This window comes from Lonchura striata, chromosome 11 (assembly GCF_050655825.1).
Source record: "Lonchura striata isolate lonStrDom1 chromosome 11, ASM5065582v1, whole genome shotgun sequence".
Classification (NCBI taxonomy): Eukaryota; Metazoa; Chordata; class Aves; order Passeriformes; family Estrildidae; genus Lonchura; species Lonchura striata.
Window position 1 is genome coordinate 22375022 of NC_140713.1, and position 25962 is coordinate 22400983.

Below are 25962 nucleotides of genomic sequence, written 5' to 3' on the forward strand. Positions count from 1 at the left end.
GGATGCAGTTCCAGAAAAATCCACTTTTAAGGAGAATTACTGGAAAAGTGGCCAAACCCTGTCCCCTTGTGTGGCACAACAGGGGGGCCTGGAGAGGAGGGTCCCCCTGCCCTGGGTGTCCTGCACTGACGCAGGAGAGACTTGTGTGAAGTCTCTGCTCTTCTCTTATATAATCCGTGACTTCAGATAAAATTAATGCCAAGTACCCAAAAAAGGGATTGAGCGCGCGCTCCCTCGCAGCCTCTTCCCGTAATCTGAGCACAACGCTCCACTGTGACAGTTCTGCCAGTAAAATCGAGGGTTTTTTTCCCTTTGCCATGGGATCCAGGTTTAAAATTAGCTGTGTCCCAGCAGGGCCATCCCTGCCAGCCTCAGTGCTCAGCCTCGGAGGGTCAGGGCCTCAAAAGAGCCCAGCAGCCCAGTTTAAACAGTGACCAGAAAAGTTTGTTCAGGGAGGGCTCCCTGGACATTAACAACAGGAGCCTCCGTTAGCTCCTACATCGAGACAACACTCAAACTTTATAAAAATACCTCCTAAAGTAAATATCAATGAGTCACAGATACTAAATATTAATAATTCACACACTGGGAGCAGAAATATCAGCAGGACCTGCAAGGCAGGCTTTTTTAATGTGCAATATTACAGAACTGGGTATGTGTTTCTCTATTTATTTTTTTTTTTATTTTGTGTGCCAACCTTTCCCATTTGAGACACAGGCTTGGAGCTGCTCCGAGGCCTTGGCCCAGTGAAACTGGTTGGAGTCTCAGTCCCAGGAGGGGAGCAATTTCCCTGGAAGGGACCCAAGCAGCACTCCTCATCCAAGGGTCAATAGTGGGGCATTCCCAGGGAATTGGAGGGTCTGACTCCGTAATTGCAAATTGCAGATAAGTGAGGGGTGTTTTTTTGATTGACTGACCTTTAGGAAAGAAAAAAACAACCCCAAGCCAACCACATTACGTAAAATTTATGCAACTACCCAAACCCCCAAAGCATTTCTGTCTCATTAAGGATCAAAAAGGAGTGAAAGCCAATCCTCGTTTTTGTAGCAAGGCAGTTTTAAGTAGAAAGTGGTTTAGTTGACCAAAATATATTCAAAAAGTTTTAAAAAGACACTGTTTTAAAAAGTGAAATTACAGTTATTTTAGTAATTTCTTTTCATGCTTGAAAGTGTGGCTTCTTAAAAGCTTGTTGGAGTTGAAATGCATTAATGAAAAATTTTAATTAATTTTATTGTTTGTTTGGGTTTTTTGTAATTTTCCCATGTTGTTTCACTGGCTTTTGCTGGCTTATGAGATGCTATCTGGGTTAAGAGAGGAGCAATTTTTTTGTTGAAATTGAGAAAGAGTGTCAGCTGAAGAAACCTAAGAAGTTCCAGACAGAACTGTAAAGGAGAAAGGCTTTTCTGGAATGGAATGGAATGGAATGGAATGGAATGGAGCTAAAGGAGGAGTGAAGAGGAGCAATAGGCCATGACAAGGATTCAAACTGGAGCCTAACATATTTATTTTTGTGAAATCTGAGAGAAGCTTTACTGTGCACTTTGAATGAAAACCAGTTCCCAAAATCCCAAAATATTTTCATAAAATATCTATTAGAAAAGCAAGAGAGGCTCAAAAGAACATAACAGAATGCTGCTTGACTGTGTCTAGAGCAGACATGAAAGCCTTCATGGTGTGCCAGGGGGTGAAATCAGCCACCAAGAAATGCCTGTCAGCAGGACAGGGCTGCTCCAGGTCAGTGAGTTATGGATTCTGGACAGGAGGGCTGGGAAGAAGAGAGGTTGTGGAACATCTTCCCAGTAACGTCAGGGATGTTGTTGCATTGTTTGCAGCCCCGTTTGGCTGATTCAGGATTTCCAGGGCTTGTGCCTCATCCCAATAAAAGCAGGAGCTGCTCACATCCTTGTCCACCCAGAGGAACCAACCTAAACCAGGAGCTTTCAGAGCCAAAGGAAGGAACTGGAGTCGTGTCCTGAGCCACAGGAAATCCAGCCACGTGTTGGAGCTTGCTGGATTTTCCTTCCTTGTGCTCATGTTGGATCCCTGAGCACAGCCTGACTCATGGCTTGGGGAAAGAGAGACATCAGTGTTGCCTGCTCAGAAATCCAACTGCTTTCAATCTCCCCAAACCACCATGCCGGGCTCTGCAGGTCCTTCTGTGGATGATTTCCAGCTAAAATTTCCCATCAGTACTCATCAAAGGATGCAAACAAAACAGCTCCACATTTCACTTTGCTGCTCTTGCTTTACCCCTGTCTTGTCCTCTTTGGCACAATGTCCACTTGCATCAATCTGAGGTCTATTTTTGGAATGAACATGAGATTGCTTGGAACCTCTCCAAAAACTTAACTCACTCTTTTGATCATGGAGCAGATAAACATATTTCTGTGCTTGCCTTTATTAATTATTTGCCCTGAGAAAGCAAGTGGGATTTTGTCCGTAACCAGCAGAGCTTACAGTCTTTTTTTGGATGGCCTAGAACAGGGATGCCCAGGATGCTTGAAGGATTTTGCTTTAGTAATACTGGTCTGAGGTGTGGCCATTTTCTGATCAAACTTCCTTTTGGTGGGAAACTTGAACTTCTGACATCAGAATTTCGTGGCATTTTAAACTGGGAGTTGACTTTTCCTAGGGAAAGTTTTAGTGCTCTTGTGGGAAAATAAGAGCATGGCCAATCTAAATACTAAATAAAGTCACATTTTGCTTGAAACAATTTTTCTGTGCTCAGTGTGGCCAGTGACTCTGCATTGCTCTGTTGCTTTACAGAAAACCCCTCCACCCTGCCCTGTAGTTGTGTAGCAGGCACAGAGATCATCCTGAGCTCTGACATTACCTGGTCTGGGTTTGGACAGCAGGAACCAAAGATTGTGCTCTGTACTTCTGATTTTAGAAGGATGTCCTTACAGACACAATTTCTCTGCCATGTGGTAAATCTTTTCATCTCTTTTGATGTCTTAGGGAATCTGGTCCCAGGTACCTGGGAAATGCAATTTGTAATCCTGCTTCAACTTCTCGGCCAAATGAGGGAGAATCTTGAGGAAAGTTTCATCCCAGAAATTCATTTTTTCCCCTAATGAAAGCAAACTGGTATCCTGTGCTGGGTTTGCATCAGGAGAACACAGGCTGGGTTATCCATGAGGCTGAAACTGTAAATGGATTTTTCAGGGTGTGAATGGGATGCTCATTGTTTCAGGCACAGTAAACCCTCATCAGGAGGGGGTGGAAGCTGGCACCACCTCACTGCTGCTGCTGGATCTGCTTCACACCTTGGCTGTGAAAGCCAAGGCCAAAGCCCCAGAGATACCAACAGATGGGGAAAATCTAACACCCTCAACCCACCCCAAAATTCAGGGGTAGCCCCACCCCTGACCAAGCCTCAGAGCAGCTCTGGGAGGGGCTGGCAGGTCCCAGCTGTCAATTGTGACATTGCTAAGGGTGGTTTCCTCTTACAGCTGGAAGGACTGCATGGATTTGGGCAGAGCTGCCCTCTCCCAGGGACTCACATAGACCTGGAAACAGAAATAAACTCCTCATGGCATTTCTTTGCTTGCTGCTCTGAGGTGCATGGTGTGTGCAGGGGCCAGCATCACCTAATGCATCCCTCCTCCCTTGCTGCAGGGCTGTTTCTAGACCCTTGCTTGCTTTACAAAGCACAAAAGTCTGATCAAATGCCTGCATGAAGCACAGGAGAAACCCAGCTGTTGTGCAGATGTGGAAGGACAGAGAGCCTTTTGGTTCTGTCTCTTTTTAAACCAAACCAGCTCCTCCACTTCAGCCTCTTAAGCACTGTCACAGCCTGTCCCCCCCAGGGAAAAGAGCAAATGTCTTCCCCATCTGAAATCCATCTGCCAGAGATGTCTTTGAGGCTTTGCACATGGAATTATTTTTCATGGTCTCAGGGCTCTCTGTGGGTGAAATGATGTGAGTAAAGCAATTATGACAAGATCACAGCTGTCAATAAAAGGAGGGACAATGTTTAAAAAGAACAGTTTAATGGTGAACTTGGCTTGGTTGCTTTTTTCTCAGACTGAATTTCTGTGGAGAGGTTGTCAAAAAAGTTCAAGGATTTCCTACATGCATTTGTCCATTGGATGAACTCATCTTTTCTCTTGGCATTCAGATTTCTTCACTTTTCCTGACGTGCCCAAGTGGAATTGCAGGTAAATAGCACAAGAGGCCTTCTTCAGCTGTTCTGATGGAAAATTGGTACCTGTCTCACGTTTCCTGTGTATTTAAAGCTGAAACATTGTCCTTTACCCTTTTCTCCTGTTGCAAGGCTTTTTGAAAATACTCTATTTTCTCCTCTGTTCTGCCCTCCACTTTGGGATACACTGCAAGATATTAAACAACAAAACAGCAAAGAGGATGTGTTTTATATTATTTTGTTTATAAGAACACTCTGGACTGGTAAATAGCTACACCCTTCATAAGTGTTTTCAATTTTCCCTTTGAAATAAGAAACAAGTAATTCTTTCAACAAGCAGCTCTTCTTGGTCAAGGATTTTTCTCATTTTAGAGAACACAAATAATTTGAAAATCAAAATGTTTCCAGAAAACATGTTTGGGGCACGTGGGGTTTTTTTGGTGTTTTTTTTTTTTTTTTTTTTTTTGTTCTTGTTTTGTTGGTGGTGTTTTGTTTTTTTTTTTTAATTTAATTTTATTTAGAGCCATGTGAAATCCAAGCTGTGAGTCTAAAGACATGACTGTTTATGACACCGGGTGCTTCATGCTGAGCAGAATATCTTTCAGTGTGGGAACCTACAAGAGATCTGTAAAAAGATACAGCAACCCCATAATGTCACTTGCAGGAGAGACTTCACTTGATTTATTTCTTATTAATTCTGCAGGAAGTGTCTTGTGTAACAAACCAACAGCTTGGGCTGTGTAGGGAAGAGTTGCACCTTCAGACAGGAGTCAGTGGCCTGGATTATTCCTTGGAAACAACTGACCAGGCCATGGCATTTCAGTTCTGCTTTGCTGCTCCCAGAAGTGTGGAATGATCACAAAAATCTCTTTTTTTTCCCAGGCCATGCTTTTTCCCTGGAGAATTCCTGAGGCCGTGCCAGATACTTGGTCCCTATTCCCAAGCTGGTCACAGACCTGGGATTCTCCTTGACTTCACCATGAGAGAGCTTGAAAAACTAGATCCCAAAGTGGGGTGGCCCAGACCCAGCTTATTCTAGGCTGGCCTTATGTCCTCACAAGGGGTTTTTGGTCTTGCTGAGGCTGGGATGGTTTTCTCTAAATGTGCTGTATTGTTCTGGACTTCCAGAGTGTTTTTGCAACCAAATTTAAGGTCAACTTGAGAGTGGCTGGGCTTGGCAGAGCCGATTTCTGGGCTCAGGCCTTGCTGCTGATCTCTTGACTGATTGCACAAAACATTTTATAGATGAAGTCTGAATAAACCCTTCAACGAAGGTCATAGCAAATAAGATTCTAAGGTTAAAGCAGTTTATGGCAAGCAGATTTTTAGGAACTGGTTGTGTTAAGAGGAATGATTTGATTAAAGAATGAGAAATGGGACTGGGGAGACAGGAACCTGACCTCAGCAATAAAATGCACAGAGCTGCTTTTTTCCTCCTTCTTGGAATCTGGTGTACAAAGGTACAATTAAACAACATGGCCAACATTTCAGCACGCCAACTCAAACCATTTGTGCTTTTCCTGACTCTGGGCATCTGCACAGAGTTTTTCTTTGCTTTGGTTTGAAATTCGGGGCCAAATCTTCTTCGTAGCACTGCAAGGTGGGAGCTGGGACCCTCGGGTGGCTGGAGGTGCTCCTGGAGCTGGGCTGACCCTGCTGACCTCAGGGCTCCTCCAACCCAGCCTCAGCTTCTGGACACCACCAAGCAGCACGAGCTGGAATTGAAGGATGTCTGCAGGCAGGATGTGATTTGGGAGAGCAACCAGGGCAGATAGTCTGGGTCACATTGTTGGAGTCAGCTCAAGTTGGAATAGCAGGGAGGAGGAGGGTGGAACTCAGGAGAAGCCAAACACCCACACGACCCCAGTGCCAACCTTCATTGCTTTTGCAGCGTTTGATTTGTTGTTTCCTTAGAAAACCAGGCTGAGCTCCCAGCAGCAGCTCACTTTCAACCTCTCTGTCTGAGCTAGAAAGAAAAGGCTTTGTCCCAGGAGGGGATATTTCCTGTATCACTGGAAATGCCCAGTGGTGTTTGCATTCTTCTTTTTCTCCTTTATCTTTCTGCAGGAGGAAGCCTGGCCAGGAGCAGGCCCTTGGATGCTGAGGTGAGGTTGGGGTGGCCTCTGGTTTGCTCATCAGCCAAGAGGGCTGGGACAGAACGGGATGGACACAGGGAGGATGAATCAGCCTCTGTGCCTGGGAGCCTTTAACCAAATTTGGATGTTCTGCCCCACAGGGTGAGCGTGATTGTCCCAATTCACGTGGTGGAGCTGCAAGGTGAGACCCACTGAGCCAGCAAATATTTCCATTTACCTCACTCCACTCCTTCAACCGAGTATTGAAGCCCCACGCTGGAGGTAACACAAGCTGAAGAGAGTTAGACAAAATTTAAACATGTCTTTTTCTTGGGCAAACACTGAGTAATGATTGCACTGGCTCAGGGGAAATGCCCTGGTGTGAAGGCTGCACTTCTCAGCTCCAAATCAGCTCGTGTTTGTGGGAGTTTGGTGCCGTTTTGCAAAGTTTGCTTTCTCAAATGAGAAAGAAACAGCCAAAAATATTACGGTTTCTACAAAAAACAAGTTGGAATAGGCCAAATAAAATGACAATTTCCACTTGGCAGGGAGAAAGGGTGATGCAATTAGCTGATTTTAATTAAGAAATTAGCAGAAAGGTGTGAATTTGATACATAACCCCTTTCTGGCCAGAAACATCATGGCATGGAGGGAAGAAAAGATAAGCAGGTAAATGCTTTAGCAAAAATAACCTGCGTCTATAGTCAGAAAATGCTCAAATGTAAGACTTAAGAAATGAAATCATAGGCTAAAATAAATGTCCCTAATTTATTTTCCTGCTCTTTTCTGCCAGTTTCAAGTTTCCTTCAAATCTCTCCCATTTGCTGAATTTTTCTGTGGCAGAAATCTGGCCTGCTCTTTTGCAAACCAGAGCAAAAGGAATGCTTTCAAATATCCCAGACAGATTTTCTCTTTGCTGTTCTCTTGATGATGTTAGAAAACACAAACTGCTTTTGTGAGACCTCTGCTACTGTGGAAAGAACCATGGTACGCTCCAGCAGATGACACACAAAATTCAGAATGAGTAGAAATTTAAAAAATACAATCTGCTGACACTTTGGGAAAACCCTGTATCTCTATGTAAACCTGTGGATTTGGGTTTTGGGATTTGTTTTTGTTTTCCCCATGGGGATCCATGAGCTCCTAGGTTCCTCATGAGAAGCAAGAGGTCTTTGCTGAGCATCTGGGCTGCCTCTGCATCCCTGGAGAGCAACAAACATCCCTGGGGACCCCACAAATCTGCTGATGGCTGAGAGACCAGAGAAGGAGCTCAGCCCTTAACTGAGGTGAGGAAATTCTGTATTATGGGAGGGACAGGGAGGCTAACCCAGTTTAAACTGGTGCTGTGTGGGAATCCAGGGCTTCCCTCTGGCTGCCCTGGCAGCTCAGGGACCCTGGCAGGGGTCAGGAACCCCCCTGGACAGAGCCCCAGAGACACTGGCTGTGATCTCTGGCCATGGAAAAGAGTTTTCAATCTTACAGGATGAATTACAAGCTCTGAGGGTTTGATATAAGGAATAATTAAGTGTGGCACGGGTGCAAAAGTAAAATTTTAGGATTCTAGATGAGGGGTCCAAAAGGGACAAGATGGAGGAAATTGGGTGTGCCTTGTCCTTTTTCTCCTTCTTCATGCCCTCCATGTCTCACTGTGGTGTTGGCATTTTTCTGTTGGTTCAGGCTGGGGACACACTGTCCAACGTAGGTGACAGATATTGGCACGTTCTTGTAAATCCAGCCCAGGGAGTTTCTGGTATTTAATGTTTGTCACATCCCACTGAGGGCAGAGCCCCACACGCTGCCCTGCAGGACAGAGCTGGGCAGGGCAGCAGAACATGTGAGAGATAAACAGAATAAACAACCTGGAAACCAGCACAGACCAATTCTGGCTTCTGCTTTGGCAGCGGGGCAGAAATACAGAGACTTTCTACAATTTTGGAATCATCAATACCTCAGATTCTGACAGTGCTGAGGGCATCCACCCCTGAGGTTGTGGTGTTGGGCTTGGCTGTGTGAGAAGCACCAAGGGACACAGAGGGTTTGGAGGGATCCCACAGATTCCTCCAGGTCCTGAAAAGTGGGATTTGATATCTCCAGGTGTCAACGTTGCTGCTCCTTCTCACTCTTCAAATCCAATAGCTGTCCTGCCTTGATTAGAGAAGTGTAGTTTAATTATGTGTCTTTATGCCCATTTTTTAGGCCGTGGTGGACAAATCATCATGTGTGGCTGACCCAGCTGAGCTCCACCTCTCTCCAGAGCTGTTTTCCATGGGAGCACATCTGTTCTGGCCTCTCCACCTCTTTCTGAAGGTATAGCAACAAACTCCCTCTGGCTCTGACCTCCCAGCAGTGCAGCACTTGCCTCTTTCATTAACCAGCCTTGTGCTATTAGCTCCATTTAGTGGCAGTTTTGTCCTTTTTCTCTTTTTTTTTTTTATTGGTGGAGAAATGTCTGCAAAATATTTGGGTTACCTGCAGCAAAGCCTGACCTGTCACTCAGGATGGAGCCCAAGCTGGCTCTGCTGCTTCAGAGGCCTTTGCAATGCAGTTCCTTGTATAAAAACCAGATTTGTCTGAGGTCACGTCACCAGAGGTGACCCTGAGAGTTGTCTTACATTGTGGCAGCTTCTTGCTTTTGTTGTAGGGTTTTTTGGGTGTCCCTGGGGCTGTTTCTGGTGGCATTGCACTGAGAGCAGGGTGCTGGGGGCAGAGCTCTCTCTGTGTGTGCCTGCAGAGCTCTGCTGACTGAGGAACTTGCCTGAAAGCCTTTTTCCCACCTGGCAGCTGAACAGAGCAAACACACACAAAACATCCTTCTCCTGAAGGTTAGAGCTGATCCATCCACTACAGGCTGTGAGAAATGAGAATAAACACATTGTCCTGGATGTTTCCCTGTCTTGAGCCTGCAGAACTGATATCATTCATTTCCTATATCATTTCTTGATATATATATGCTCTGCACTGGATTTTATCATTTCCTCATACAATAAAAACCAAATCTTTTCAATTAGAGGACATTCCTCTACCAGTGCAGCTGACATCCTGCTTTGCCTTCCGTGCTGCAGCTGCACATGGAATATAAAACCTGGGGAATATTTCCTCCAATCTCCTGAATCTCCAATGTCATTTTCTATCTGCAACCCCTGCCAGCTGTTCCAGCACCTCCCATCTGCACTGTGGGATGGATTGCTCCAGGAAACATTGCATGGTTCCACGTCACAGAGTCAAACCTGGATTATTTGCATCCTAATTAGGACAGCAGAGCTTGGAATGTCCCCTGAGGTTTGCTGGCACTGCAGGGGTGCAGGTGCTGCGGGAATTTTGCTTCCACAAAGCTCAAGCAGAGCAGGAGACAAAAAAAATGAGTGGTTTTGGGTGAGATTTGTGCCTTGCACAAAGGATCCATTGGAGGCTGTTGAGGTCACTGGTGGGGCTTTGGGGGAATTTCAGCTCGTGCCTCAGTGATTTATTTTGCTGCCATTCAGTTATGGAGAGTGAAAATGTCACCCTAATGCCACTGTGCTGCTCAGGGGCAGTAGCAGGATGTGCTGCAGGGCAGCAGGAGAAGTGGGCAAATGTTGAAGTAAATGCTGCTCTTTTAATTGTCTTAAATCCTAAGGCAAAGAAAACTCATATTTTAACAAAAAAATCTGATTGTGAAGTGCTGCTTGGTGCATTTGGACCTGGTGTTCTGCACAGCAGCAGCCTGGCAAAAAAACCCAACGTGTGACTTGCTGCTCCGGCTGCTCCCAGGGGTTCAGGTGCCACAGTTCTTTGGGCTCAGTGCAAAAACTGCAAACAGACTCCCTGTGGCAGAATCAGCCATGTTTGTGTGCCCAATTGAAGTTTTCCCAAGGTTTCTGTAACTAAGAGATGTTGTTAATATATATTTGCTGCATGTGTTTAATTTATTTTTTATAGATATATCTATATTTACTGCTGCCTTCAGGATGTTTCATGCCAAGGAGGGAAAAAAAAATCCTAACAAATAACAAGTTCATGGAGTGCTTAAATCTGAGGACATGTTCAAGGTATTTGTTACAAATAAAGCCAAAGGCCTCATGTGCTCCTTGGAGCATTCCTGGAGAGCTGCTGGCTGCTTTGCCTTGATAATGATCTTTATGTGTTTAGCTGTGAACAGACATTTCCCATCTCCTGTTGCTGCTTTTCTAGGTTAGACAAAAAAATTCTTGTTCATGCACTGTGTTTTCCAAAATTGGTTTGGTGTTTTTTCCCCCATCTGTTCCTTTCTGCTTCCCTTTGAATTTATTCCCATCACCTTTCCCATTTTCACATCCCCTCCAGCCCCTCACTCACCACTGGTCCCCCCCTTTCTACATAGAACCCTCTGCTCTTCTTTGTGCATTTTGATGATTTTCATTTCAGCAGCTGTCCAAGAATATCTGGAATTTAATCCTGCCCTGTAAAACCCTTCCTGCTGCCACACAAGCTCAGCCTTTTGCAAGTTCTCTCCCTGCTCCTTTATCCCAGGCCTGAGCACAAACACCCCCAGACCAGACTCGTGGGTCTGCCCAAAGACCTGGCTCTGATAAAGCTGAGCAAAATGTTTTAATTAATTCCACGTTCACATTAAAGGGGTTTGTTCCCCCCAAACCCACCCCTGTCACTGCTCTGAACACCATGCAGAGCCACAGTCAGATTCCCAGGATTTAAGTCTCCAAAGTTTTGTTTTATCCAGCTCCTAGCTAAGGAATGCCAGATTTTTTTCACATATTTTGATTAAAGCAATGTTCTCAGACCAGTCCTGATTCTGTGCTTCTCCCCCTGTCCATTTTCCCAAAAAAACCCTGTCTTTGTGCTCAACACAGAGTGTTCCCTCTTATCATGGGAATAAATTCTCAAAAATACTTGACAAGTATGAATTCTACTCAGTTTGGGCTAGAAATTTCTTGAATAAGTTGCAAAACGAAATAACTCTCAATTGATGCTTCCCTTTCTTAATTATGTTTTATTATAGAAATGTGATTACACTCCACAGAGCGAGTGAATCCTTTTGTTTTTGTCAGGGACAGGGAGATGAGAAACCTCAGCAAAACAGGAAGAAATGACAAGATGTGGCTTTATTGGGTGTCAGCCCTGGGGCAGCAAGACTGCATGAGATGGTATTTTTAAATAGCAGCATCCAAAGGTCACTGGAAGTGTCAGGCCTTGAAAATCAGGGTGGTGATTTCTTGAAGCTCAGGTGCCTGATCACAGAGTTTATTGAGAGCCAAATGTTGGGTTATCCTCGTGGATTATGGAGGGGTTTGGTGGAGAGCTTGGTCTGGTTATGCCGAATTTATTGTGCAATTTTCTTGGGTGATTCAGCACCTTGCTGCTGGTCTGTGAGCTTTTATGCAGAGAAAACTTATGGGCACGGATTGTAAAGGCTTTGGCTTATTTTTTTCTGGGGTAGAAATCTCTACGTGGGCAACCATTGCTAAAATGGGATCTGCACTTGGGGTGCTGCACAATTAAACAGGATCAGAGCTCATGCAAAGAGAAGTTCAGCTGCAGACTTCAGAGTCAAACTCTGGATGAAGGGAATTAATTTTCTAGTCCATGGATGTAGCAGTTAAAGAAGTTATTCTCATTATTCTACTTCAGTGAGGCTTGTGTTCCCTCTTACCATGGGAATAAGCTCTCAGAAATACTTGACATATACGAATTCTACTCAATTTGGGCTAGAAATTTCTTGAATAAGTCACAAAATGAAAGAACTCCCAATTTATGCTTCCCTTTCTTAATTATGTTTTATTATATAAATGTGATTACACTTCATAGCAATGGAACACAATGTACCAAATAACCAGGGGAAAAATGAGATTGGAAAGAAAACAGGCTTCATCCTTGAGTTCAGTTTGGACCTTTTACCTTTTAAATAAAACCATCTGTATTTATATTTTAAAAGTTTGTCAGGGCCAGATGTTGACAAACCCTACTATTTCCTAATCAGTAACCTGGAGGGTGACCCCGTTGTGCAGCCAGGCATGTCCTGAGCCTTCCTACACAAAATAGGGTGCAAGAAGCCAGGGATGGAAATTATTTGCCAAAGATCTTTAGGAAAAAGAAAGAAAAATGAAGGGATGTATACTACTGGGATTGGAGCCTTGGGAAAAAAACAATCACTCATCCTTGTTGCAATCAGGTAGGCTCAGATAAAAGAAAAATGGGATAGAATATTATTCTGTAGTCTAAGAAACTCTTCTTACTAAACTGAAGTATTTTTTTCCTTGATTTCAAGCACAAAATTTAGGTTGGAACTTGGGCTTTCCTTAAGCCTTGGATCCTTGGCTTAGTTCATGCCTACATCCTGATTCTGTTTTAATTTAAGGCAGAAAGAGGAAAATATGTTTTTAGTGCCAGTTAACCAAATTATATTAATTATCTCCAATGAAAATGAGGATAAAGAGAAAGAAAGAAAACCAACACAGGGTCTCACTAAATTCAGCAATTTTCATTGAACCCCAAGCTAAACCCAAATCACCTCTGGGCTGTTGCTTTGACCTGAAGGAGCTGGGTTTGGGTCAGCTGAGGAGCAGTAATTTGTCCCATTCTCCAACCCAGGAGCTCATGTCTGTGGGATCTTGAGGAGGTTCTGCTGTTGTGGGTTGGCTCACGAGAAGCTCATGAACATGTCCAGCCTGGGACCTGTGACTTCAAACCTCCCTAAAGCTGTGGGTTTTTGAGGCTGGATATGGTGTGGGAATTAGTCACAGCTTCCTGTGCTCGGGTGCTCCTCCCTGAGCACATCAGCACCTTTGATCTGACCCAGTCCATCCCTCTCCTCACCCTGGAGTCTGCTCACCTCTATTTTAGCCCAGGTTACCTCATGGGGCTTGACCAAACTGAAATGGAAACCTTTATTTTTTTTTTCTTTTCAGTGCAGACATAACATCAGGAACCTTTGTTCAAACAAAATCCTCTTGGAGTGACTGCAATTAAACCTAGAAAGGGCATGGACCTGGCCTTTATTTTTGATCTCTTGCCTCTACAGCAATTCAGGTTGGCTTGGATAATAAAAATAAATCCCTCCTCCTCTTGCCATAAATCAGCATATTCTGGCTTTTATCCCCAGGAAGAGCCTGTCTGTTCCACTGCCAGTGTAATTCCCAGCTCTTTGTCCCAGTTCTAGGACTGGATTATCTTCAGGGACAGGCTGCTGCCTCGTGGTCCTTCTTACAGATCTTTGTGAGTCATCTCCTTCCTGCCTGCTCTCCGAGCAAACTGTCCTCCACACCAGCTGAGCTGCACAAGGGTTTGTGTTCTGCATGCTTGACTTTTTTTTTTGCCTAAATTTACTGGGATGTGCGGAGGAGAAGGTGGGGCAGGTGATGTCCTGTGGTGCAGAAACTCCCCCAGTGCTGTTTGTGCATTCCTGCCCAGACCACCCCAATCCCCTCCTCTGGTTCCCTCTCCCTTTTTCAATCCTTCTCCACGTCCATGTTCCCTTTCCCTCAGCTCCATCCCTCCCCAGCACCCAGTGCTGAGTTTGAAGATTTTATCCATCTTGGAGACCTTTGTTTAACAGGCAATATTATCCTCTGGAAACTCAGTGTCAGGACACCAAGCATGCTCAATCCACATTTCTATCAAAATAATGCATGTTAGAATATGCAAATTTGGGGTTTTGCTGTTACCAAAAATTGGAAGCCAAGTGTGGAAGACTTCAGGTTCTTTCTCTCTGAGAAGGGATTTTCCTTTGGCTTTATTTTTTTCCTCTTTGGATGTCATCTGTCTTAAGGCTTTAGAAAGAATCCACAGGAGTTGCACAATCCCAGCAATTCGTGCAATAAATGAAATAAAGAAGGTGTGTGGTTTTGACAGGGAGAAAACAAGTATGAGTAAAACAACCCCAATGGTAAACAGAGGACTTGAGGAGCTCATGCAGAGAAATCCCTAAAAAAATAAATTAATTTCTGGACCAGGCTTGGAGTTGGATCAAATATAATTGAAAAATTTCTCAGTTTTACTCCATGGCTTTATCAACAAGTTCCCCACTAATGCTACATTTCAGGAATGCACATAAATGCACATTTAAATACAGTTAAATTCAAAACAATGCGAAAAATCATTTGAAGTCCCACCAAAATCACACAGGGTATTTGAGGTTGGAGGGAATCTCTGCTCAAAGCAGGGTTTACAACAACAGGTTCCTCAGGAATAATTTAGGTGCTGATTTTATTCAATAATTTTTTTCCTGAATTGTGACTTCAGTTTTTCTATTGCATTTCTGAGATTAATGGGACACCAAGGAAATTGCGTTTTACTCCTTTAATTTTGAGTTGCCAGGTCTGCGTCTAATGCAGTTACAGTTCTGGTGATTTTCAGGCTTTCTGCCTTATTTTGAGATGACAGCAACCCTGACACTGCAAAAATACTGGAGAAGGAATCACCATAAAAAAAGGCACCATGAAAGAACCAGCATATTCCTGACTTCTGGATATTCTGGATATTTTGAGTCCATCTACAAAAGCTTCATTTCAAATTTCAGTTCATTCTATGCCCCTAGGAACAGTGGCCAGTGGTGGAATGGAACCATCCAAGAACCTGCAGGAGCTGATGATGCTGTGGCCATGCAGGAGCCAGCACAAAGAGGAGCCCCTTAGCTGTGTTCAAACGTTGGAACAAAGCCTTCAGAGGCTGTGGAATCCCCTTTTTTGGAGATTTTCAAAGCTTGGCATGCTCGTGAATAGCCTGATGAAATTCCTCCTCATGGAAGGTGTCCCTGCCCATGCAAGCAGGTTGGATCCAGATCATCTCCTTCCAGCCCAAACCAGTCTGTGATTCCATGAGTTTGGAAGATTCCATGAGTGTAGAAGCCCTGTTTCAGGCAGAGTTGGTCCCAGCAGAGCCTCGTTAGAGCCCACACTGCCCTGTGACTCTGGACTTCCTCCAGCTGGGGCTTGGAGGATCCTGTCAGCCACATGGTCTCACACCTCCTCATCTGTCCAATGTTACAGAATTTCTGAGAGAGACAGGGCAGGATTTATGTCTGGAGTGAGAATTGAGCTTCCCCTCAGACTCGGCCCTGATGAGCAGCCTTGATGGGGCCTGGAAGCTTTGGTGCAGTGAGAAACTAATTGTGGCACAGTTAGAAATTATGTTAAGGTAACTAAAAAGTAATGAGCTGAGTGTGAATTAGAGTAGAGCTGCAGTGTGAAAAGTCTGACCACCTTAAGGCAAAGGTAAACAATGTTAGCTTGCCAATCAGAGTGCCTTTGTAAACTGTAAACTATATGGAAGTGCATATAAACTGCCATCTTCTCACAAACAAAGGGGAGAACGTTGCATTAATCATATTGGTTGGATGTGCGTTCTGTCCTGTCCAGCTTTCCCATTATCTGAGGTCCCTGCCTTTGGTCTAAGATTGCCTAAAACCTGTTTTTTTTCCCAGGATTCCTTTTCTTTTTGGAAGGATCTGCTGGCATTTATCTCCTCAGCTCTCTCTGAGAGAAGGCAGGCTGGCAGCTGGACAGGGTTGAAGGAGCAGAGCATAAACTCCAGATGATTGTCTGGACTGGCTCGAGGTGCCATCAGGTGTGAGGCTTGGATGGAGATTTGTGGAGTTTGACTCCTTGCCCAGACAGAGCTGGAGTTCCATCACTCAAAGGCGCTGTGTCTGGCCAGACCCAGCCATTGTGTCAGGTCCTGGAAGGGGAATATCCTGAGATTTGTCAGAGCCACAGCAGGTTTGGCTTCACAGGTCACTTCCCTTCTTTCTGGCCCCTGCTGATGGTAAATAACTCCAAGTCCTGTGCTTGCAGAGCTGTTTGCTCGGTGCCTGTAGCAGTTCAGATCTACCTGAGGTGATTTTTTACCTTTTGGCCTGGGTGGTCCAGCCCCTGGGCTGCAAAGCTGTGCTCCATGAGCTTGGCATGAGCCAGGTTTATTGGAGGCTTCACTCCTGCTCATTAGAAAAAGCCTGAAGTGGAGAGGGTGTGTCTTAGTAATGGCCTCAAGAGTATTTATTTGGAGATTTATTTATTTGGGAATGTATAATTTGATATTTAGAGTGTCACTTTGAATTGTTATAAATGGAGCTGTTTTCTGTTTGCCTGGTTATTTATGCTGAGATGATATTGCACCAGAAAAACCCGCTGCTCTGGCAGGATCAGCCCCTGACCCCACTGCTGCAGGGCCAAAACTCCTCCATCCCAGATGCCCTGTGCCCACAGCTCTCACTGCAGTGTCTCTTCTTTAATCCTCACTCCAGTGTGAGCCCAGGGTGACTCCCAGAAAGGTGGTGGCAAAATAATTCAGATTATTTTATCTGTGCCAAGTCCCAGACTGATCCATCATCCCCGAAGAGCTGAGGGACAGCACCCACCCTTGTCCTGCAGCACAGCTGAGGGGGCTGGTGGCCTCCTGCCTGCTGCAGAGCTGCTTCCATCAGGAGAGCAGGGTAGGCAGCAAAATATGCCTGTTTTTAAAGGCCTGGAGAGGCCAGAATAATCCAAACTCAGGTTTGGCACAGCATAGCATTGCAGCACATTCCTTCATCACTGCATCTCCAGGCTGGGCTGTACAGACAGACAAGACTGGCAAGGCAGCAGGAGTTGAGTTTGTTTTTTTTTTTGGGGGGGGGGAAATAAAGATTAATGCACCAAATGTAAACTCAGGGTAGGGGGATTTCAGGAGAGCAAAGAAATGTCCTGAGTTGTGCCAGGAATTATTATCCCAGTAAAAAATACAATATTGTGTTTCCAGGATAGGCAGGGCTGAATAGCTCCTTCTGATCTGAAAAGATTAATCTCTCTCAGGCAGCACATCCGACCAGACTTGGATGGTTTTGTTCTAGGTACAGGTGTCCTGACTCTGCTCCTGAATCCACAGGCTGGAAGCAGCCCAGGGCTGAGTGGAGCATCACTCCCAGCAACTCAAACCAGCTGTTGGAGAAAAGGTCAGAAACGAGATTCAGCCTTCCCCGGGACAACGACATCGAGGTATTTCCTTGGATTTTGTTTCATTTCTGGAAAGATCGAGTGTGCCCTGTGTTTTGGTTTTTAATGGATTTTCACTTCAGTCTGAGGGGAGCAGGTGGACACCTGGCTGGCTCTGATTAGTTAAAATGAGGGGCATGGGGACTTTAAAACCAAAAAAGTTTTGGTTTTAAAGGAACCAAAGGGAAGAAAAAGAGGGGTGGTTAATGCTGAGGGTTCTGCTTGTGGGATTTCTTAAAATCTGCACATCAGTCAGTGACCTGTCAGTCAGACAGTGATTGCAGGGGGACAGTGCAGCAATTCTCCCTCACTGCTCCTTTTTTATCACCACCATCATATTTTCATATAAATCCTTAGTTTTGTAAAGCTGCCTTGCTTTCTGTGATCCTTCCAAAATCAGTTTTCTGCTGATCTTCAACTGGTTGTTGGAACCTTGAGGTGGCTTTTTGTGGGCTCAGAGTTGCATAGTGCTCCTGGTCCCATCAGCCATTCAAAGCAACCAAAAATGTTTCGGGGGAATCTTGGGTAGAATTTGCTTAGGTCTGGACAAATGTGCCATGACTACCCTTAAACTGGTTTTAAGTGTCTCCAAACCAGAATAATCCTGGCTGGAGCACCTCCCCAGGGTATGGAGGAGGAATGTATGGACTGTGAGTTAAGAACCCAAAAATGTCCTATTGAATTCTCTATTGTCATTCAGTTACAAAAACCAGCAATTAAAATAGTTTTTGGGCTCTCCACTGGCACGAGGAACGTTACATATTGTGATGTTTTCCACAGGCAAACTGCCAAGCTCGGGCCAGAATCGGGCTTGATGCCTTTTATTTTGTACAAAGGGGATCACAAACGTGGGGTTTTCCCTCAAAGGCCTGCAATGGGCTCTCCCAAGGAATTCCCCACCCAAAATTGGGATGCCTCCAGCTCTGGAGCATTCAGGAGGATCCACGTGTGGTGGGGCTGAGTGGGGCAGACAAGTGACAGCCCACCCAGTCCTTGGGACACATCTCTGCAGCTTCATTTAACCCAGCAAAGCCTACTTAGATGTTTACTTAAATTTAATTAATTAATTTTTTCTTACTTCAATAATTTACTTTGATTTTTCTTTTCTCTACCTCTTCTCTTCCTCTTCTCTTCTTCTCTTCCTCTTCTCTTCCTCTTCTCTTCCTCTTCTCTTCCTCTTCTCTTCCCTGTTCCGGGAGGGTTGTTCCCATGAAAATGTCCTGCTACACAACCCAGCCCAGACCTGCTGAAGAGATCTCAGGAGCTTTGGGTTGAGAAAAAAGGAGGAAAAACGTGACCAAGCTCTGCAATGCCTCTTTGGGAGAAGGGAGCTGCTTAATTCCCTACTTTGAATTTTCTGAGCCTCATGTTTTCACCTTTAAGGGTGCCAAGGGCATCACCAGTCCCCACAGATGAATGGTTTAAGAAGTAATGTATTTTTTAAAATCTAACAATGTTAGATTTTTATGTTTATACGAGTGTTTTTGTTTTTTTTCCCCTGGGGATCTGTTATTTTCCCTTCTTTCATGCTTTTGTTTTAAAGTCAAGAAAGACTCTTTGCAAAGGAGTAAAGCCCCAAAATCAAATCAGCAAAGACAACTGATTTGTTCCCAGAACCTGGGGCTGCACCCATGTGGGAGAGGTCCCAAAGTGCCTGGAAAACTCATGACAAGTGGTGCCAGGGGGAGCTTCTTGCTCCTCTTTTTCTCCAGGGAATTTTCTTCCTTGTTGCAGGATGTTCCCTGTGGCACAGCCATTGGATTTGTGAGACTGTGAAGGGTGAGGAAGGGCTGGACTGAAAAGATTTTGCTCTCATTTGGGCACCTGGAAATTGTTCTGCATCTCAGCCTTTTCAAAATCTGGTGTAAAGTGTGAGATGCCTCCTCCAGAGCAGATCCAGCCTTTGCAGAAGTGGTGGGCAATCCTGAATCCATAAAATCCAGCCTTGAGGGTACTCAGCCACCCTGCAGGGAAACTGAGGCACTGGTGGCAAAGGGCTGGAGCCCAAACTCTTCTCTAGCTGCTGCATCTCCTGGTGCTGCCTCTGTTGGTGAGCACATCTACAAGGTTTGCATGCAAAGGTTCCTAGAGCTCAGGCAGAGAGCCTTGTGTAAAATCACCCAGCAGGCTCTGCTGGGTAAGAGTTTCCACCCTGAACAACTGTCTGAGCATTCAGCTCACATAAATCTCAGCTCCATGCTCAGCTGAATCCCAGCTGATGCAGGCTGGTTGTTCGTTCCAGCAGATTGCTAGAGAAAAGCTTGCTGGAAAAAAGAAAATAGGCAAAAGGACAAAAAGGAAAAAAAAAAAAAAGAAAAGAGGGAAAAAAGCAGAAGATGCAGCCAAGACTTCAGTGATAAAATGGAGCAGAGGAGACTTGGAATGTGGTGCAGAACATGGTGTGCTGGAATCAGGAGCTGCTCCTCAGAGATCTTTATTTGTTGCCTTGATGGTCCAAATGTCAAAGCACTGTGTCACTGAGGGGCAGAAATCACCCTGGAGAGAGAGTGAGGGTGGGGTGGGACATGCAGGCAGCAGGGGACAGCGCAAGGAACCTGCAAAAAGAGATCCGTAGACCTTGTACTCAGATATTTGGTGGCTGTTGCTTCTGTCTTTACTCTTGCCTTCCATCTGTGTTCTTCTTCTTCCAAGTTTCACCCTCACTTTACCCTGGGATTTCCTTGTCACTCTGGGTGATGGTGCCAGCTTCTTTCTAGGGCCTGCTGAGAGTCACCTTGTGTACCAAGCAAGGGATCACAGACCTGTTTGCCTCTTCTCCACCCAGGTCTTTTCAGCACTGTGGAAGCAGCCACTGGGAAACTCCTTTTCTTTCTCCCAGCCAGAGCTGATGAAGGCTGGGAAGTTTTTGTCTCCAGTTCCAGACTGAGAAGCCCATCAGTGCAGCTGAGCAAGGGATGAAGGTAACATCTGTTCTCTCCTCCAGGAGATACCTCAGGCACCCTGAAACTCCTGCTGGTTAAAATTAAGTCATATTGCAGTCAGAGTGCATTTACTTTGTCATTTTTAACCTGCTTTTGGACATCATTTTGTGATGATGGCCCCAAGAGCTTTGACTTTACAGATTGATGGCAATAAACAAAAAGCTTGCCTGAGTTTTAGGGTCACACAACTATCCCTGCTCACTCAGGGGTTACAAAGGCCTTACTGCTCACCTGTGAATTCCAAATTTCTGCTCCATTTTTTGTACCTCTTTACACTAAAAACCATCTGGGCTGCCCAGTGGCAGAAGTATTTGGCTTAATCTGGAGATACTCAGTAAAATTTATTTCCTGTGTCACATGTTTGTGACAGGTCAGGCTTGAGCAGCTTTTGGGTTACCTGAACACAAAGATGGGTGTTTGTTTTTGGCCCTAGGATGAGCTTGCTCACAGTTTTATGTTGTCTGGTGAAGGTTCCTCTGCTCTCTGCCCTGTGAGCCTGGCTTTGGCATTGGTGATGAGGTGACAGGACAAGTTTCTGTTTGCTCAGGAGATGATGGCAGTGTGACCATGAAGTCGTGGCTGGGGAAGCAGCAAGCTGCAAGCCACAAATCAGCTGTCAGAGCAAGGAAATGCTTAAACCCAGCCCAGCCTTCACCCCCAGTCTGCTGGGAGCAGAGCAAACACAGGGTTCCCCTGCACACGAGCCCTGGGGAGAGCCCCAGCAGGATGGGGGAAGGTGCCAGCAGCCTGCTGCAGATCGAGGCCACAGCAGCTCTTGCTGGCCATGAAAGCTGAGCCTTAGCAAAACCCTGACGTGGATTTTGAGTGTTTGGTGCCCGTCCAAGAAGTTTTTTTTTCTTGCTCAAAGTTTTCCACTACGACTGGCAGAGTTGCAGCAATGGGGGATTGCACAATGCTGGTCCCAAGGCTCCAAAAAACAGGGGAAAGGCACAGAGCATCCCAGATTGAAACAAGAGCTAAGATGAAGCAGTTCAATAATATAAATATATGGCATGAATGGATGTAAGGACTGTGGTTCAGTACTTCAAGAATTAGCAGAAAAACCAAGAAGCTGCAGGAGATATCAGGGAAAAGATGAGCCTTGGTTTGTTTTAGAGACTGCTCTTATTTTGTGGTTTTTCAGTGGGCAGGAGAATCTTTTCCCCGTTGCTCTCTGGAGCCTTTTCTTGATGAATGGTTGGAGATTAAGAGATCTCCTGTAGATTTGTGCTGGGCAATTCATTGGCTGTTTTGTAGTGCAGGGAAATTTATGTGAGATAAACCTCTGGCCATGTGTAATTCTGAAGGATCTTGATCCCCACTCCCCTGGCACAACAGTGAAACCAAAAGAACAATTTCTTTTAGGCTTTAGGGAGCAATTTAATGCTTCAATTTTGATCATGCTTGCCCATACTCACCAGGCACAGCAAAAATCAGGTAGACACCAAAATCTTCATCTCTCCACTTTATCCTCCCCATCTGTTTTTCATCTGGTCACAGAGAGACAATAATAGTCTTTGGGGAGATGAAGAAACAGAAACTAACACCAAGAAGATAATTACAGTGGAGTTGTGGAGGTCAGAAGAACATCTCAAAGTGACAGGGAGAATGGGGAGCTGCATTAGTTGAACCCTTTGCAGGAGAGGACAAATCCTCTGTTTCATTATTGAGTTTTATTTGCCCCCAGAGTTTAAACCAGTGATGCTTCTGCTGTACCTCACTTGCTGTGGCAGGTTTTGTATTGACTTTCAGATTACAGAGTGTTCATTGCTGAATTTACAGAAAACAGTGTGGGGATTTTACTGCTGGGAGCTGTGCAAGGAGGGGGAAATAAGAAAAAGAAATAAAAAAAAATCCTGTGCAGAAGCTTGCAGGATTGCACAGCTGAGGAGCTGATTTGATTTAAAGTTCAGACATGCAACGCTCTCCCCAAGTTACCTACCATAAATTTTAAGCTGATCTTATAGTTTTGATGATATACTTTTTATGATGCATTTCATTCCTCATTTCCAGGCAGATTTACAGCCCTTACACAATGCTGGATGAGTGACTCCACAGGCTTCATGTCAACAAGTTCTTTTCTTTTTTATTTTTTTTTTAAATCCCCCTGAAACTCCTGCTGGTTAAAATTAAGTCATATTGCAGTCAGAGTGCATTTACTTTGTCATTTTTGACCTGCTTTTGGTGAAGATGGCCCCAAGAGCTTCGACTTTACAGATTGATGGCAATAAACAAGGGCTGGCATCTGTAGAAATTCCAAAATTGAAACTGGTCTTTCATATACACACACACACACACACACACACACACACATATATATATATATATATGTGTGTGTGTGTGTGTGTGTGTGTGTGTGTGTATATGTGTGTGTGTATATATATATATGTTGTTGGGTTTGTTTGGTTTGGTTTTTGGGGTTTTGGTTTCTTTTTTTTTGTTTGTTTTGTTGGGTTTTTGTTTTGTTTTGGTTTTTGTTTTGACCACCCTATTTTGACCCAATTAAAGGGCGAGGTGAAGCCTATCCTACACCTACAAGGTGCCTCTTCCAAAATAATCTCACCCACAGAAACAGAGAAAGATCAGTGTCACCTTTTACAGGCTTACAGATGTGAAAATATCAACAGATGCAGAGTAGCCAACAACAACTTAGCACAAATCATGAGCTGCTGGAAAGAAAAATACCCTTACACTGGGCTTGGAATAAATGCTGTGGCCTGGAGAGGAGCATGGATTTTGCCCAAATGTCCTGGCTGATGCTTTGCCTCTGATGGGTCCCATCACCAGCCCTGTACCACCCCAAAGCCTTGCACCTGTCAAAGCCAGCAACAACAAGCAAAACACCCTGTTTATTTCTATTTATTTCTGAATTTTATTTCTATTTTATTTCTGCATCTGCACAAGTATATTTATATATTTCCAAAACCCTCAAGGGCTTAAAGGTTTGACTAAAACTGCTAGGACAGGGTTACCTTGGCTTGTTTTTTGACACGGGGCAGCAGGAATCTGCAGGAGCAGGAGGAATCTGCCCAGGATGTCACATCACAGCATGATGGAACCACAAGGCTGTTGTACCTGACTCACACAGGATGTGGCTTTTTTTGCCAGCTTGCCCTGAAATCTGGAAATTTAGGCCATTAATCCCTAAAGGGGAATAAAGCATCTGTGTGGGGTGTTGCAAGGCTGAGATCTGTGCCCACGGCACCAGGAGAGGAGAGGCTGAATCACAGGAGGAAGGGATGATGCTGGGATCATGCAGGCAGGTCATCCCACAGGGGTTTTACAGCCTGGTGGCACAGTGACCCATCTCCTGTCCCTCAGGCAAGGGACAGGCACTCTGCTGAGATGTTTAATCCCTGCTGGGGATTTATCCAGCAACCCCAGAAGGTGGTGGTTGGAGGGACACTGCCTGGATTCCACCCAAATTTTGCCTTGTCAGAGAGGCAGGAAGCATTCCAGCCATGGAAAAACACCTCGTTTTTCCTGGGAGCTGTTCTTGTTTCCAAACTTGGAGGCAGCAGCAGAGGGACACTGGAAAAGGGCTGGCAGATGTAGCCAATGCCCAACACAGCTGGAGCATCCCTGGGATGCTCCCTGCTCCCACGGGAGCCTGTGGGCAGGGCAGGACAGCTGCTTCTCAGTGAGCTGCTTCAGGAGCAGAGATTTATGTGCTTGACAGGAGCAAAGCCTGGTCTGATGCCTCAGGTTTAGCTTTTATATTTTTCACATTCTGTGCTGCTTTAGCGTGTGGGTCTGGGCTTCATATCGGGGGATGCTGAGCTCTGTGCACAGAGCAGGGAGACAAAACAATTCCTGCTCCAGCTGGGCACCAAGGACAAATGATCCAAACCTCAGCCCAGGAGCACAAACAGCGTGGGCTGGAGAGAGAAAAACAAGCAGGGTGGGACTGATGGGCTGGAGCTGGAATGGGACAATGAACTCCAAGGTGCCAATGGAGCAGAACTGATCCCAGGGAGAGCCCCGGGAGCGCTCGTGCATTTTGGGAGCGTTTTGGTTCATCTTGGGTTCATTTTGGGACCATTTTGGTTCACCTTGGGTTCATTTTGGGACCATTTTGGTTCATCTTGGGTTCATTTTGGGACCATTTTGGTTCACCTTGGGTTCCTTTTGGGACCATTTTGGTTCATTTGGGTGCAGCCCTGGCCGTGCTCTGGTGCTGCCCAAGGTGGATCCATGGAGGAGATCCTTTAATAAATCCCTGCTTTATTCTGTGACTCTGCCCAGCTCTGTTCCAGCTCAGCCTTCACCAGGCATCAGTTCCAGCAGCTCCTGCTGGCTCTGGGGTTGCAGGGTGGAGGCCACCGTGCCTCAGCTGCTTTTCTTGTCCCACACGCTCCCCACAGAGGGAAGAGACTGCCCAAGGACAGAACACCTTGTTAAAATATCTTCTCTCTATAAAAATGACAGTAACTTCTTTCGGGCCTCAGCCCAGCCGTTCATGAAGAAAAGCTAAGAACAAATTCCTCATGTGCAGCATATTTCTCTTTACGACCTGAAAGCAGTTTATGGATTTTCTTTAGACCGAGCTTATTTATCTCACACCTCCCTCCACGCCAAGAAGAGGCCTGTCTTCTCTTTTTTATTTCTTTAAGCCTGGCCTTTCCACACTGTTCCTCCTAGCAGCCTAATCACTGCCCGGGCATCCTCTCCCTGCTTTGCACCCAATCACTGCAATGAGGAGCAGTTCTGTTGTCTCCTCTGATCCTCTGTTGCTTTGATGATTGGGCTTTAGGCAGCAAAGAAATGCCCAGCCAGATACCCAAAAAGCTGGATTTTAGACCTTTTGTTCTCCATGTCACAAAGAACCAAGTGCTTGATCAGTCCCTTTCTGCTTTTTATTTTTCCTGTGGGATGTTGCATCTGTCCATGTGTGAGTTTAGCCTGTTGTGGAGCAGCTGGAAAAGCTGCTGTGGGGACAACTCACATATTAAAATTCAAAAAGAGCGAAATTAAGACAATTTCTAGACACCAAAGATAAAAAAGCTGGGGAAATGACCCTGGACTGTGGGTCACAAATATCACTGACCTGGCTCCTCATGGTGTCCCCTGCTGCTCCTCTCTGCTGCCCCCAGCAATGGCTTTGGACCCCAGCACCTCTGCTCTCCTTTGTCCTCTCACCTCTCCTCATATGGGATTTGCCAAAACCCTTTCCTCAAAAGATTGTCAGAACCTGGTAAAGTTCTTTTGACACAGCTTGAAAACAAAAGTTTCTTTGTTTTAATTTCTGTCTTCCAGCAAAGGTCGGTCCAATGTCCTTTTCCACAGTAAAAAGAAATCTTTTCAGTTCATTTCCATAACAGCTGCTATACCTTGTATATTCTCCTTTCCTGCAAATCCTCTCTTAACACCATTAGCAAATCTTCCCAGTCCTCCTCTCCCCAGGAAGTGTTTGTATTTGTTTGTACACGTTCTTGTCTTTTTTTTCCTCATCTAGTTAAAGCTGTAGATTCTTCAGGGTGAAGAAAAGAGCTACATTTTGAGTTTCTCTTTGAAATCATTGACTTTATCTGGGTTAGATCACCAAGAAAAAGGGCAGCAGAAGTACTGTCTGCTCCGTGCAAGTCCACATTTAGAGGAATTTTGTGTTTGAATATTTTGCATTTTAAAGCAGAGGACAGTAAGGACTGGATTATCTGGAGTTCCTCTGCCACTCAGCTGTCCATCACTCCAGATATTTTCTTGGCATTATTCCTTTGGAGAAAACAGTGCCCAGAACCACCGAAATGCCCAAATGTGCTGAGACTCCTGTGGTTTGTCCCTCATCCAAGAAGCCTTTGCAAGGCACCTGAGTGAGCTGAAAATGTAAATTTAATGTTGAGCTGGCAGCAGCCTGCACTGGG

The 25962-nt window shown here is 45.1% G+C and overlaps 1 protein-coding gene across 3 annotated transcripts in view; it reads left to right on the plus strand.

Annotated features, from left to right (window-relative positions):
* The first annotated feature begins 5149 nt into the window (after nt 1-5149).
* LOC110476369 (hepatocyte nuclear factor 4-beta) overlaps nt 5150-25962 on the plus strand; it is an 81178-nt gene continuing 60365 nt past the window's right edge. The window contains exons 1-5 of one of the 3 annotated variants that reach the window (XM_085589903.1): nt 5150-6249; nt 6381-7505; nt 8416-8526; nt 10138-18587; nt 19945-20080. The gene's annotated coding sequence lies outside the window, so the exon portion shown is untranslated. The remainder of the gene's footprint in view (nt 6250-6380; nt 7506-8415; nt 8527-10137; nt 18588-19944; nt 20081-25962) is intronic. The other 2 variants (XM_085589905.1, XM_085589906.1) reach the window with 2 other exon arrangements.